The 14,167-nt window shown below is 35.9% G+C and overlaps 1 pseudogene; it reads left to right on the top strand.

The window, feature by feature from the left end:
- Positions 1 to 12,997: 12,997 nt before the first annotated feature.
- LOC147381065 (octanoyltransferase LIP2, mitochondrial pseudogene) lies at positions 12,998 to 13,692 on the top strand (annotated as a pseudogene).
- The last annotated feature ends 475 nt before the right edge of the window (positions 13,693 to 14,167 follow it).

The raw sequence follows: 14,167 nt of genomic DNA, 5'->3' as shown, positions 1-14,167 counted from the left end.
AACACAAAACTCTATCAAAAGTACTTCTAACAGTACTTTTCAAAATTTGCATCCAAACACACAACAGTTATCCACCTACTCTAGACAGTACTTCAAAAAATACTTATGTTTTAAGTACTTCTAGCTCTTGTATCCACACGGGCCCTAAACTTTTCTAAGGTCGTTTTGCTAGAATGGATTATCACATTGGCAATTAACACCACCATGTTAAAATATAAGATATGAAACATTGTAATAAGATACACCGAATCATATCTATGTAGATTTAGATAGAGTAGATTAGTTAGAGATTTGAAGGTAGATTAATTTGAGATTTGAATTGATTGTGATTATCATATTTATTAGAGTTTGTTATTAATTTCTATAGAAAGCCTATTAGGGTCATGTAATCATCATCAAGAATAAATCAAATCTCATTATTTCACACACGGTCCTCTAGATTTCATGGAAAATCTCAGATTAGAAAAAAAAAAATCTTTTTTTTTACTTCATCCAAAGTTTTGAAAATGGATGGCGACCAAACTTCCATGGAAGTCCTAACTTTAAAATTAAATTTCAATGGTAAAAAAAAGGGTTAGTTTTTGGAAGTTCATAGAATCTTGTTCTCTACAACCCTAAAGCATCGGATCACCTTTTTCCATGCGAAAAAGTGTGTCAAGCACCCTTAGTAAGGGTGGAATCCTTACTAACCTAGTAAGGTGAGTCGGTCTGTTGTTCTTATAAGAATCTAAAAGCCGGACCCACTTGGAAGATGAAAGTCTTTCCTTTATGTTTGTCGGCAGAAAGCTTTGAAATGTAACATGGTAAAATACTTTTACAGCATCAAATTGGGGTTGGCGAAGTTAAATAAAATAATAATAATAATAAGAGTGCTGATTTTTGAACTCAGCCTGACGAGGGACTCAAAAACTCACCGACGTGGCATGGGCAAAAAAACCGTAGATTCTATCTCTTGAGATACACAACTGATCTGCCATCTGCAGTTATGTATCCCAAGTGAAAGAATCTATAGTTTTATGCGCATGACACATGAGTGAGTTTTGAGTCTGGTTGTCAGGTTGAATTCAAAAATCATTAGTCTAATAATAATAATAATAATAATAATTTAAGCTACCTCCCATTTTCTGTTGAATCTATTGAAAATAAATAAATTATAATAACCCTATTGTATTGGATTTTTTAGTTTTGATAATTATGATCGTGGAATCACTCTAGTCAAGTTGACCACCTGAGTCGCAATCAGAGTAAAAGGTTGATTCTTGGTCAAAGTGAGATATTGACCAATCGATCCACGGAACAGGAGTCAGGTCTTTGGTGGCTCCAATCCGAGGCCACAAGCACCAAAGTTGCCGATTGTGATGTAGTGAATGTTGTGGATCGTGCTCTTGAAAGAGATGATGAGAAAAACCCAAACCCAACCATAAAATCGATGAGAAAAGTGATAAAATAGGTATATATACGTATGATATTTGAAAAAAAAAAATGGAAAATTTAATTTGAGTCAAAATTTTACCGGTTTGGACAGTGGTAAATTCGAAAATTGATCAAATATGTATTTTTCAATCCAGATCCGATCCAAAAAGTCAAAACTTAGAACTGAATTATTAATGATCTACATCCTACAAGTGCTGCCCATACCATTTTTATACTAATATCTAAAATAATAATATTTACTAAATCAAATCCAATTTTTTTTATATCTAAAATATGTTATCTGGTTGACTTGGTTCCAAATCAGTTGGGGGTTCACCAATCTAGAAGAAACCGAAGTAATCTTGTAGAGGGCATTTAGATCATTTTCGTAGTATGTGAAGAAGACTTAGCTTGAGGATTGTTATCAATTTGAAAACACAAGTTATCTCTAATTTTAACTAAAACCTAAAGAGTCGTGATGAATCTTTATTAATTGACAATTATTAAAATCATGATTTAATCAAAAAAAATTTTCAAAAAATTGAAGATTTTTGTCACTATAATCATAACCGCATCAATTTGAAGCATCCAAAAACATAATCTGATGCCACAGGTTTATAAAGGACACAAAAATCAAAGAATTTTGACAAAAAAAATTCAAAAAAGAAAGTTAATTTTCATCCATGAATTTTAGTTTTTTGGGAGTTTGGTAGCCATCCAATTGCAGCACTTTTGATCAAGCTCAAAAATGAAAATTTTGAATTTTTGTTATTTTGAATCTGACTTTTTTCCATGGATATATAAGGCTGTGGTGTTGGATTGCCAATTTGATAATCCTTGTGGGCTCAAAGACCCTTAGTAAGATTTGAAATCTTACACATTTAGTCATGCTAGTCTGATTCAAAAAGTAAGATTTGTTTGGTAACAAACTTGATAAAAGGAGCTTTTGTATAAAATTGCAACAATATAGGTCTGCTTAAATCTCCCAATTTTTATATTTAAAATGTGTGAGAAACAAAAACTCTTTCACACTAGTAAGGCTAGCCTTAGTAACTTAGTAAGATTTAAAATCTTTACTAAGAGAAGTTGAGCTCACTTCATGCCATCTAAAAACATGATCCTCTGCCACAGGGCGTACAAGAACTTAAAATAGGTCTTTTTTTCTTCCGTTAAGTGTTAAGTATCTTATGGGGGTTCAATAGCCGTCCATTTTCAAACTTAAGATCAAAAGCTCAAAAATAATATTCTTTCAAATTTGGGAGTGTTTTGCTTCATGGTTTTATTAACAATTTAACATGTTGTATGTAATTTTAAAACTCACCGAGTCGAGTTAAATTTACTCGGTAATATTGTCTGGTTTTTTTCAAAATAAAGGGTACTTTGGTAAAAATGGCATGGGATGGTCAGGGTTGTACTCAACTCTTCTTCTCTATGAGACTTTGAGTTTCAAGAAACCATCCTTTCTTCTTTCTTAAGTTTGTTTTTCAATCATCTTATTTTCTATAGAAAATCAATTTTTTCACTAAAAGTTTGGAAATTGATGGAAATTCATCTGAAATCGATATAGATAATGAATATCTCTACCTAATGTAAGATTTATCTCTTTATGTTTTTTATAAAATGATGATGTTGCTTTCATATCGTGGGTATGCTAGAATTCTCTTCTTCATGTAACTATAGGATGAAAAGGAGGGTTGTTTTTTTTTACATGGGGTTCCTTTGAGCGCCCAAATTTCAGATTTATTTCTTTCATTGGGTTTTCTTAGAACCGTAAAGATTTTACAATTGAAAAAAAAAAAGAACCGTTGGTTTTTGGGTGAAAATTTTTAGATCCCTATAATGGATAAGATCCCTAAAAATTTCATTCTTACAACATTTTTTACTTAGGACTTCTTGAGGACATAGAATTTGATGAAACAAAGCAGGGTAGTTGTGGGTTCCATGGGTAAAAAAAATTCTAGATCCCTATAATTTCTTTTACTTGGGGTTTTCTTTCATAACATAAAGTATATATGCATCATTGTTTATAATTTTTAAATTTTCATCTTCATATTAATAGTTCAGCTCCTGCAAGTGAAATTCTTTTGTTCTGCCCCCCTGGTTGTTATTGCGTTTAAGGTCATAAAGGGAACCCATATCTTTCTCAATGCATTGGTTCTGTATGGTTTAAAAGTTTTGAATTGGGTTGGTTTTTTGTGAGGATGATATCTATGATGAAAATGGAAAATTCTTTTTGGAACAATTTTTGATGTATCAAGGATTGTAATGAAAATATTTTAGTCTATGATTTTGTTCATTAAACTTCTGTTTCAAGCAAACAAGATTTGGTTCTATTTCGAATCTCTCTTGGATTCTTTTTATATGAAAATGAATCAAACCGCTGTTCCCGACAACGACGCTAATTTATTCGGACTTGTAGTGGATTGATTGCAGATTGAAATTGAACAAATGATAAAATAAACTTTGGTGAATAAGATTCGTTTCACAAGGACAATAGTGATTCAACTTTTCTTTCAAATTGAAACCAAAACAGATTTTGAAAACAGATTAAAAACAGTGTTAGAGAAATTACAGCTAAGAAGTAGAATAAATTGAAGTAATAGTATAAATTAAAGTAGTGTAAAATAGTAGATTATTGCTACAAAATCTTTGGTTTGGAGATTCACAGCACCGCATGTTTACATTCGATGGTAACATTATTTTCCATATTTAACATGCAAAAGATATATTTTAATTTTAAAATCATATTTATTTAGTTTTCTAAAAGAAGTTAAAACAAGGAGTTGATCAACTTGGTAAACTGATTCTTTTCAAATTTATATATAGAGTCACTTCATAATTCCATTGAATCTATCCATCCAATATTTAAAATTAGAGCTATGTTATGATCATTACGTTTCAGAATGTAATTTCGTCCCAGCCATTCGATTTTGGCTAATATTGGAATGAAACATTGATCTCAGAAATGTTTCGAATTGTCCCAAAATGTTTTTCAGTCTCAATTTTTCTCTGATTGAAGCATTATCTTGAGACATGATTTTAACTTAGTTTATGACTTACAAAAAATAGCTATTCCACGAGGGCTCTTGTATAATTTGTTTTCCTCATTATTATTATTTGGTATTATGTAGGTGTTGGCCTATCAGTGCTCATTATATTTCTAACCTGGTGTTGCTACTTGTTGATTTTGGAGCTGAAGAAAAGAAAGCTCATCAAACGCAAACAAGAATTCTTTAAGCGAAATGGTGGTTTACTATTAGAAGAGAAGATGTCTTCCAACGAAGTTGGTATTTTGAAATCCAAAATCTTCACTAAAGAAGAACTTGGAAAGGCCACAGACAACTACAATGAAAATAGAATCCTCGGTAAAGGAGGCGCTGGTGCCGTTTATAAAGGAATGCTTCAAGATGGTGGAATAGTAGCTATTAAGAAGTCAAAAACAATGGAAGAATACCAAATAGATCAGTTTGTTAATGAGGTTAGCCTTCTTTCCCAAATTGTCCACAAGGTATTAAAGAGATATAATATGATGATGCAACCAGTAACTTTTCCATTGATACTGTGTAATATTTATACAAGTAGATCAAGTCATGTTTGGTAACATAACCACAATTCAAGGCTAAACATATGTGGGTAATTTCCTAATAAGCATAAATCAAGAGATTCCATTAATGTGAGGAATCTGCTTTCCTAATATTAAGCATAAATCAAGGGATTCAATTTATGTCAGAAATCTGCTTTCCTAATATGGCCCCGCAAGATGGTGCTCCCGTTAGAGACACCAATCTTGGATAGAAGAGAGTGAAAGCGTTGTCGAGAGAGAGGTTTAGTAAGTCCGTCCATCAACCAACTGGTCATTAGAAGGGACATGAGTAACACGAAGATCACCATTCTGCACCTTGTCACGAACAAAATGGAAGTCAACAGCTATGTGCTTCATGCGAGAATGAAAGACCAGATTTGCACATAAATAAGTAGTACCTACATTTTCACAATAGATAACCGGTAGCTGCTTGGAAGGGATTTGAAGTTCATGAAGAAGAGATTGGATCCAACATATTTCAACTGTGGTAGATGCAACAGACCGGTACTCAACTTCAGTTAAGGAGCATGCAACAGATCGTTGTTTCTTTGAACTCCAAGAGATAGGATTTTTGCCAAGGAAATAACATAGGCACTAGTGGAGGTGCGATCATTCTTGTTACCCACCCAATCAGCATTGGAAAAAGCATGTAGAATGGTAGGGGAGTTCTTGTGAAGGAATAAACCATGATGCATTGTGCCCTTTAGATATCATAAAACCCGGTTTAACTGTACTCCAATGATTTGTTGTCGGCTTGTGCATGAATTGAGACAATTTGTTGACTGCATAGGCAATATCCGGTCGTGTAAATGACAAGTATTGTAAGTTACTGACGACATGACGATACTCAGTGACATCTACCAGATTAGAACCATCTACCAAAGAAAGAGTAGCTATTGTAGAGATAGGAGTTTGCACATCATTAGCATCAAGCATTTTCGTACGATCAAGTAAATCACGAATGTACTTTTGTTGGGAGAGAAAGAGCCCCGTTGCGATAGAGGTGACCTCAATGCTAAGAAAATAGTTTAAAGCACCCAAATCTTTGATAGAAAACTTGTCACCAAGTTGCTGCACAACCTTGTTAATCAACACTTGAGAATTTTTGGTGAGAATAAGATCGTCAACATAAACAAGGAGTAATAGCATAGCATCCCCATGTAAGTATATAAACAACGAATTATCAGATTGAGAGTTAGAGAACCCAAGAGATAAGAGATAATAACGTAGTTCATTATACAAGCATGAGGTGCTTGCTTAAGACCATAAAGAGCCTTGTGAAGCTTTCACACAAGATGGATTGCTGGCATCAATGAAACCTGGTGGTTGTTGCATGAAAACATTCTCGATCAAATGGCCATGAAGGAAGGCATTGTTAACATCAAGTTGATGCAAGGACGAACCAGAAGAAACGGCAAGACAAAGAACAATGCGAACTGTCGTGTGTTTGACAACCGGACTAAATGTTTCAGTGTAGTCCAAACCTAGTCGTTGATGAAAACCCTTCGCTACGAGACGTGCCTTATAACGGTCAATAGAGCCATCAGGGTGCTTTTTGATTCGAAACACCCATTTGCATCCCACAAGGTTTTGATTGGGTGCAGGAGGAACAAGTAGCCAAGTACCATTTCGAATAAAAGCATTGTATTCATCGGACATTGCTGCACACCATTGTGGGTATTTAAGAGCTTGAGTGGGTGAGGTGGGCTCAAAGAGAGGGTCATTGATGAGTTTGACAGCTGTGAAGAAAACGCGGGTTAGGCTTGAAAACATTATTTTTGGATCTTGTAATGGGTGGCGAGGGTGGTGGTTGTTGGTTAATAGTAGGTGATGAAATTAAAGTGGAGTGGAGAGGGTGGCTCCGTTTGTGGCATGAAATCTTCATATAGAGACTTGTCAATAGAGGAACATAATGAAGAGGGCGTTGACAACTGACCATGCACCATGGAAGGTAGAGAATTTTGTGGAGTGTTTGAGGGGATTTGATCATAGTAATTAATGTGGAATTATCACATGGAGGGTGGGAGATTTGAGAGATTTTTATGGGAAGGAGTTACCACATGGGTGGTTGAGGAAAATATGAGATTTTGAATATAAGAGGAAGTATGGGTTGGATCATGGATAACAGGTAACCAATGTGAAAGACCTTTAGATGAATTTCTAGGTAAAAGGGTACCAAGAGACTTGTAAGGGAAGTGGATTCGACGAAGTCAACATGTCGTGACACAAGATTCTTTTGGTAGAGGGATCAAAGCATTTAAATGCACTTTGAGTGGAAGAATATCCAAGAAAGATACACGACATTGATAGAGCCTCTAATTTATTATGTGTATATGGTTTAAGCCAAGGATAACAAAGACACCCAAATACTCGAAGCTTGCCATAATTAGGTGAGGTCCCAAACAACTTTTCGAAAAGAGAAAGCATAGATAGAATTGGTGTAGGCATTTGATTGATGTGGTAAGCCACTGTAAGAAAGGCATGAGACCATAAGTGGAGTGGTAGGTTGGCTTGACTGAGCATGGTTAAACCTGTTTGGACAATGTGATGATGTCGACGCTTCGCAGTCCCATTATGTTCAAGAGTGTGCGGAGGTGTAAGAAAATGGGAAATACCATTGGTCTCAAAGAAAGCTTTCATTTTGAGAAATTCCCCTCTATCTCCACAACGACTTTGAATTTTGGAAAGATAACAAAAACTTCAAATTTATGTTCATGGGATAAAGCCAAATGTATTTCGTAAAATGATCAACAAATAAAAGATAATACTTGAAACCATCATGAGATAGTATTGGAGAGGGTCCCTATACATCATAATAAACCAATTCAAGTGGAGATTTACTACGAAGAGATGAAATTGAAAAAGGAATCTTGTGCATTTTATTACACTTGTAGGAATTACATGACTCAAAATGACGAACAGAAGATGATACAGGTAAATTAGACGTACGAATAACATGACTCAAATTTTTTGAAGATGGGTGACCAAGGCGATTATGCCAAGCTTGAAGACTCGCTTTAATAGTAGCAAGAACAAGAATTGGAGAAGATGAGGTTGGTTCATTGGTAGGCCACTCATAATGCCATCTTTATTCATTCTTTCCATTAGATGTGCCCCCGTATGAAGATCCTTCACCACAAACAAAGAGGGGTCAATGGAAACATTGTTGGTGGAACAAAATTTTGAAATGGAAATTAAATTCTTTTTCATGGTGGGAACACAAAGAACATCATAGAGAACAATAGGCTTAGAGGAGAAGAAGAGAGGTTGGTGGTGCCAGTGTGAGTAATTTTGAGAGTTTTACCATCACCAATCATAATGTCATCGTGACCTTCATACTCCGAGTGAAAAGACGGATTATTAAGATCAGAAGTCATGATGCGAAGCACCTGAATCAACGAGCCAACTAGGAGCGGATTGAGAGGGTTGAACGGCAAAATGAGCACAAGGTGGAGCAGAGGAAGGGCACACTGTGCAGCAAAATTTGGTGAATACGAATGGTAGGATGGTTGAGACATCCACGGCATAAGCACTAGGGAGTCTACGACAGTTCTTTGCAACATGTCCTGGCTTATCATAAAATTGGCACACAACTTTGTTGAAATTGTGAGTAGAATTATTACCATTTTTGTGTTGGTAATTTTGACCTTGGCCATGACGTTGTTGTTGATTGCCATCGAAGTAATTGCCATTTTTGCCTTGCCTATTTTGATGGTGGTTGCTTCGGTTGTGGGAGCCCGATTTGTTGGCAAAGTTGGCAGTAATGAGAACAACATCAGTTTGAGATTCTCGTTTGAGATAAACCTCATAATCATTAAGCTTATTGTGTAACTCTTCGAAGGAAATAATGATGTCACGTGCACGAATGGCAGCATCTATTTCCTTGTAATCAGTCCCAAGGCCATTGAGAACTGGTGGAAGACAATCTTATCATCATCCAGTGGTACACCGGCAGTTGCCATGGAATCAGGAAGAGTCTTGATATTTTGCATGTAGGCAGAGATGCTGGTGGTGCCTTTGGTTGTCTTGCTTAGTGTGTCACGGATGCTCATGATACGTACACGAGTCGGCTTGGCGTACATGGTTTCAAGTTTGGACCAGATATCGCTTGAAGATTTTGTAGAGGCCACAAACGGTATAACTTGTGCAGAGAGGGAAGCAACAAGAGCACATCTAAGGAGATGATCTTGTCGGATCCAGAAGGTGTGATTGGGGTTGATGGTTCTTTGGTGTTTTCTTTGATTGTTGTAGGAGGACAAGAAATGGTGCATCGACATAGCCGAAGAGGTCATAACCGATGAGAAGCGAATACCATTGTGTGTGCCAAGAGATATAATTCTCTGGATAGTAAGTTTGAGAGGGGCTTGGGCAGCAAAGTTTATGGCAATCAAACTATTTTCAAGGTTAAGGGATTTGAAAACAGTGAGATTTGTTTGACTGGTTCCAGTATTTTCTTCAAACATTTTGATAGAAGTGAGGAAGAAGAAGAAGAAGAACAGATAAAAAACAATGCTTGTTTAAGCCAATAGGCTCTGATACCATAAAGAGAAATATAATATGATGATGCAACCAGTAACTTTTCCATTGATACTATGTAATATTTATACAAGTAGATCAAGTCATGGTTGGTAAACAGAACCACAATTCAAGGCTACACATATGGGGTAATTTCCTAATAAGCATAAATCAAGAGGTTCCATTAATGTGAGGAATCTGCTTTCCTAATATTAAGCATAAATCAGAGAATTCCATTAATGTGAGAAAATCTGCTTTCCTAATATTAAGCATAAATCAAGGGATTCAATTTATGTCAGAAATCTGCTTTCCTAATAGGTATGTGGTAAGATTATTGGGTTGTTGTTTAGAAGCCGAAGTTCCATTACTAGTTTACGATTTGTCTCCAATGGAACCCTCTACGACCATATCCACGGCTCTATGTCATATATGTCATGGGAAGATCGATTAAGGATTGCGACAGAAGTAGAAAGCGCCGTAGCTTATTTGCACTCATCTACTTCCACACCCATTCTTCATAGAGATATAAAGTCTGGGAACATACTCTGAAATGAGAAGTACAAAGTAAAATTGGCTGATTTTTTAGATTTCAGGTCTATTCCCGACGAAAGAACTCACTTAACTGCATCACTACTACAAGGGACTGTAGGATACATGGACCCAGAGTTCCTGGGAGAAAGGGCAATATACAGAGAAGAGTGATGTTTATAGTTTTGGGGTAGTTCTGTGGAGATGTTAGTAGGGCAAAAACCAGTATCTAACTTTAAAAGTGATGAAGAGAGATATTTAAGAAAATATTTCATTTTGTCGATGAAAGCAAATCGACTTTTTCAGATTTTGGATGATAGAGTGGTGAGAGAAGGGACGGAGGAAGAGTTACTAAAAATTTGCAGTACTGGCAAGGAGACATTTGAAGTCCAAAGGCAGAGAACAAAGAAAAAGCCAACATGAAAGAAGTTGCTTCTCTGCTAGATGAGCTAAGAAGGTCGCATAAGAGTCCTCCAAAACTAATATAAAGGCTGAACCAGGTAATGAAGGTAGCATTGTGAATGCATTGATGTTGAATTGGAGCATCATTTAGTGAGTCGTCCTATCAAGAGAAGAAGATTTTCCTCAGATTTTTACTATTTAACATGGTTGGCATGTATGTGCGTATGATTGAGAAAATTTAGTTTTCATGAATGGTGCCTTGTATTTGTATTAAGCGCATGGGATGGTTTGCGAACGAAGAGGCAACCACAGTATTAGAAACTACAAACTTTTTGTCTAATTTATGCTGTTTTATGACTTCCGTTGATCCAAGTATAAAGCAAGGCCATAACATTACATTTTACAAGAAATAAAAATTGAGCCATGCAAAGTTGATTCAAACAAAAGATACTTAAGATAAAAATCTATCTGTTGCACATTCCACATCAGTTGAGTATATTTGGGTATCTTTTCTTTTTCTGAGTAAGTCTAATATCATTCATAAACATTTTAAGTTATTCTCCCAGTGTCATAAGACAAGAGTAATGATAATCTGACACCTCCACTCCATGTGGCATATTCCACCATACACCCCTACCATGGCATGTGCCAAAATCATAAACTTTTTCATCGGGATACATAACTGCACAGATTTATTGGGATGTGCAGTTGTGTATCCCGAGGAAATCTATGGTTCTTTCACATACCGTGTTAGGGGTGTTGTGGAGGGAGTATACCACATGGGGGTGTTAGATTGTCACGACACTATCAAAAAATATTTTTCTAGAGATGTTTTCATTTTGAGTCGTGATAAACTGACTTTAAAAAAAGTAATTGAATACCACAACACATGCATGTGCACATTATTATGAGGTGCCAATAATAGCTCTAAAAAAACCCAAACTTGCGTGGCATGTGCAAATAATTATTATTTCTCCCCAAGATACACAAGGAAAAATCTATGATCGTGCACACTTACCTTGTCAGTTTATCATTATAATAATGCCGAAGTCCCTCATTTCGCACTTTCTAGATGTGAGGTGTGTACGAATCATATATGTTTTCATTGAGATTATAAGAAAAAGAGTCATGGTGGTGGTGACACAAATGTGACAAAATGATGTGGTTGTCGTGCACGTTACCGTAGATGCTTTTCTGCAAGATACGAGTAAAAAGCATATATGGTTATATGCGCGCCACCACATCATTTATGTCACCTTTGTGTCATTCTAGTATTTTCCAAGTAAAAAAACATAATGATTTTGTGCACACCTCCACGGTAGGAAAGTGTTAAATGAGGTCACTTTTATAATCTTCTTACTCTTTCATGGCATTCGAGTTTTTTCGATATCCACAATATGGGAGTCCAATATCCTTGCAAAGGTTTTTATTTTTCCCGGATTTGGATGAGCACCTTGAATAAGATCTTCATTGTGATCTATTCATATCTCATGGAAACGCCATACTCGACTTTTTTTCTCCTTGAGTAAAAATAATGGTGAAGTTGTTAATCACTTCCTTATCCATTACAACCTCATTTATTCAGTTTGTTGTCATATTTATAAGCACTTTTGCATTAGTTGGAGTCTTGAGTCTATCTTGTCTTCATTTCAAACTTGGCATTACACAACTTATGACTCTCAAAGGATAGTATTTTGTGGGTGATTCATTATGTTTGCATTTTGTTGCAAGGTTTAGAATCTCGTCTTGAGGCAATGTCTTGGTTAGGAGAAAAACCGGGAGTGTCTCAATCAAAACATGCATTCCAAAACATCCAGTCTCGAAACTTATCAATGATTCGTCTAGTATCGAGAATATCGCAGGAGAGGCATTTTGAGAAAGTATGAAACTCCTATGATTTATTGGGCCCCATTGGAAGGAAAAGAACTAGAGGACTTTTGAGGGGAAGGGGCTCCATATGACCAATGTCATTTGGAGTATAAAAGCCCTCAATTTATGTTGATATGATCTTATCGTAGAGTTCCTGGACCTATTTTTTTTAAAGGATTTATGTTTAGGTGGAAGTGAGTCTTGCAACATCTAGGGCTATGTTGTGTTTTATGTCTTTTGGTTTTTGGTTGGTTCCTTTTACACAGGTCTTCTTGACCCTCTCTCTCTCTCTCTCTCTTTCTCTCATAGAAAAATGCTTACCATAATCATGTTTCTTCCATAAATACCCCTCAAGTATCATATTTTATCTTTTAGTACAAAATGGATGGGTTTTATGATGTACCTAGTTGCACGTTGGGAAACTTCTGTGAGGTCGAGGCATGCAACCGTAGGAATTAGTCCATATCTCAAATAGGGTGTGGGAGACATTCCGTTAACAAAATAAAAACCTTTTTTTAAAGGGTATTTATGGAGGAAGCATCGTTGTGATGGATGTTAATGTCCCCAAGAAGTCTTGGACGTTAACACTCCTATTTGTTAATAATCTTGTACATATAATTGGTGTTCCCCTCTCTTGATAACTGTGTGATACAAATCAAATATTTGACGTATCATGATTTATAGGAAATGAGATTACAACGAAGTCTCGTGGTCTGGAAGATGGGTACTATCAACTACTTGGACGGACTTAAGCTTCAGGAGAAACTTGTCTCAGATAGAAAATTTGGTAAAATTTCAGACACTCTCTTGTTCCTACAACATCCGTCTACATATACACTTGGGAAACAGAGAATATATCATAATTTACTGGTTCTTGAGGCTGACCTTCAAACTATGGGAGCTGAGCTTCACTATACACAGAGAGGGGGAGACATAACATTTCATGGTCTACATCAAGCTATCTTATACCCTATTATTTCTCTAAAGGATATTGGATTAGGTGCTCGAAAATATGTAGAAAATCTTGAGTTGGCGATAATTGAATTGGCATCTCTATATGGTGTGAGAGCTCATGCCGGAAGCACAGGTGAGACGGGGGTGTGGGTTGGAGACACAAGATTGGTGCAATTGGGGTTTGAATTTCATCAGGGATTACTTCTCACAGATTGGCATTTAATATTGATCCTGATTTGAACTACTTTAAGCACATTGTGCCTTGTGGAATTGATAATAAAGGTGTCACATCTTTAAGAAGAGAGACAGATATCCTGCTTCCTAACGAAGAAGTGATTCATGAGCAATTGGTCTCTTGCTTTGCAAGATTGTTCGGTTTCGATACTATTATTTGGAAAGATAATTTATCAATATTGTCAGAAAATTAAGAAACCAGATGAGATTTAGTCATAGTAGTGTGGTGAATCCATTTATGGGCTTGGAATGGGCTGAAGTTTGTGTCTTATGTATTACTGATTTATATTCGCGTTTCTAACTTTATTAGTTGTCACTCATGAATTCTTAAACCAATGTTTTGAAGTTGACAATCAAAGAAAATATGAGATACCATCGTAGAAATAGTGTTGCGGTGATAAAGATGACGGATTGTGCTGAGTATTTTAAACAGTTAGGCTTATCATTCTCTTTGATGATTCTCCAACAGAGCATGATTCATCTCAAGGAACTTAGCAGACACCCAATACTCTGCAAATTTGCACTCCCATTTCATTGGTGAATTATGATCTTTTTTTTCTTTTTGTTCCTCTTCCCCCACCAAAAATTAGTCCAATTTGTGGCATTAAAATGGGTCATTCGATTCATATGTGTAGCATCAACTAATCAATGCTTTTTGCTGTGCTTGAG

The sequence above is a fragment of the Akebia trifoliata genome, unplaced genomic scaffold (assembly GCF_017979445.1).
Source record: "Akebia trifoliata isolate Shusen 1 unplaced genomic scaffold, ASM1797944v1 Contig00784, whole genome shotgun sequence".
Taxonomy (NCBI): Eukaryota; Viridiplantae; Streptophyta; class Magnoliopsida; order Ranunculales; family Lardizabalaceae; genus Akebia; species Akebia trifoliata.
The sequence above is the reverse complement of the archived record's forward strand: the minus strand, read 5'-3'. Positions and strand labels throughout refer to the sequence as shown.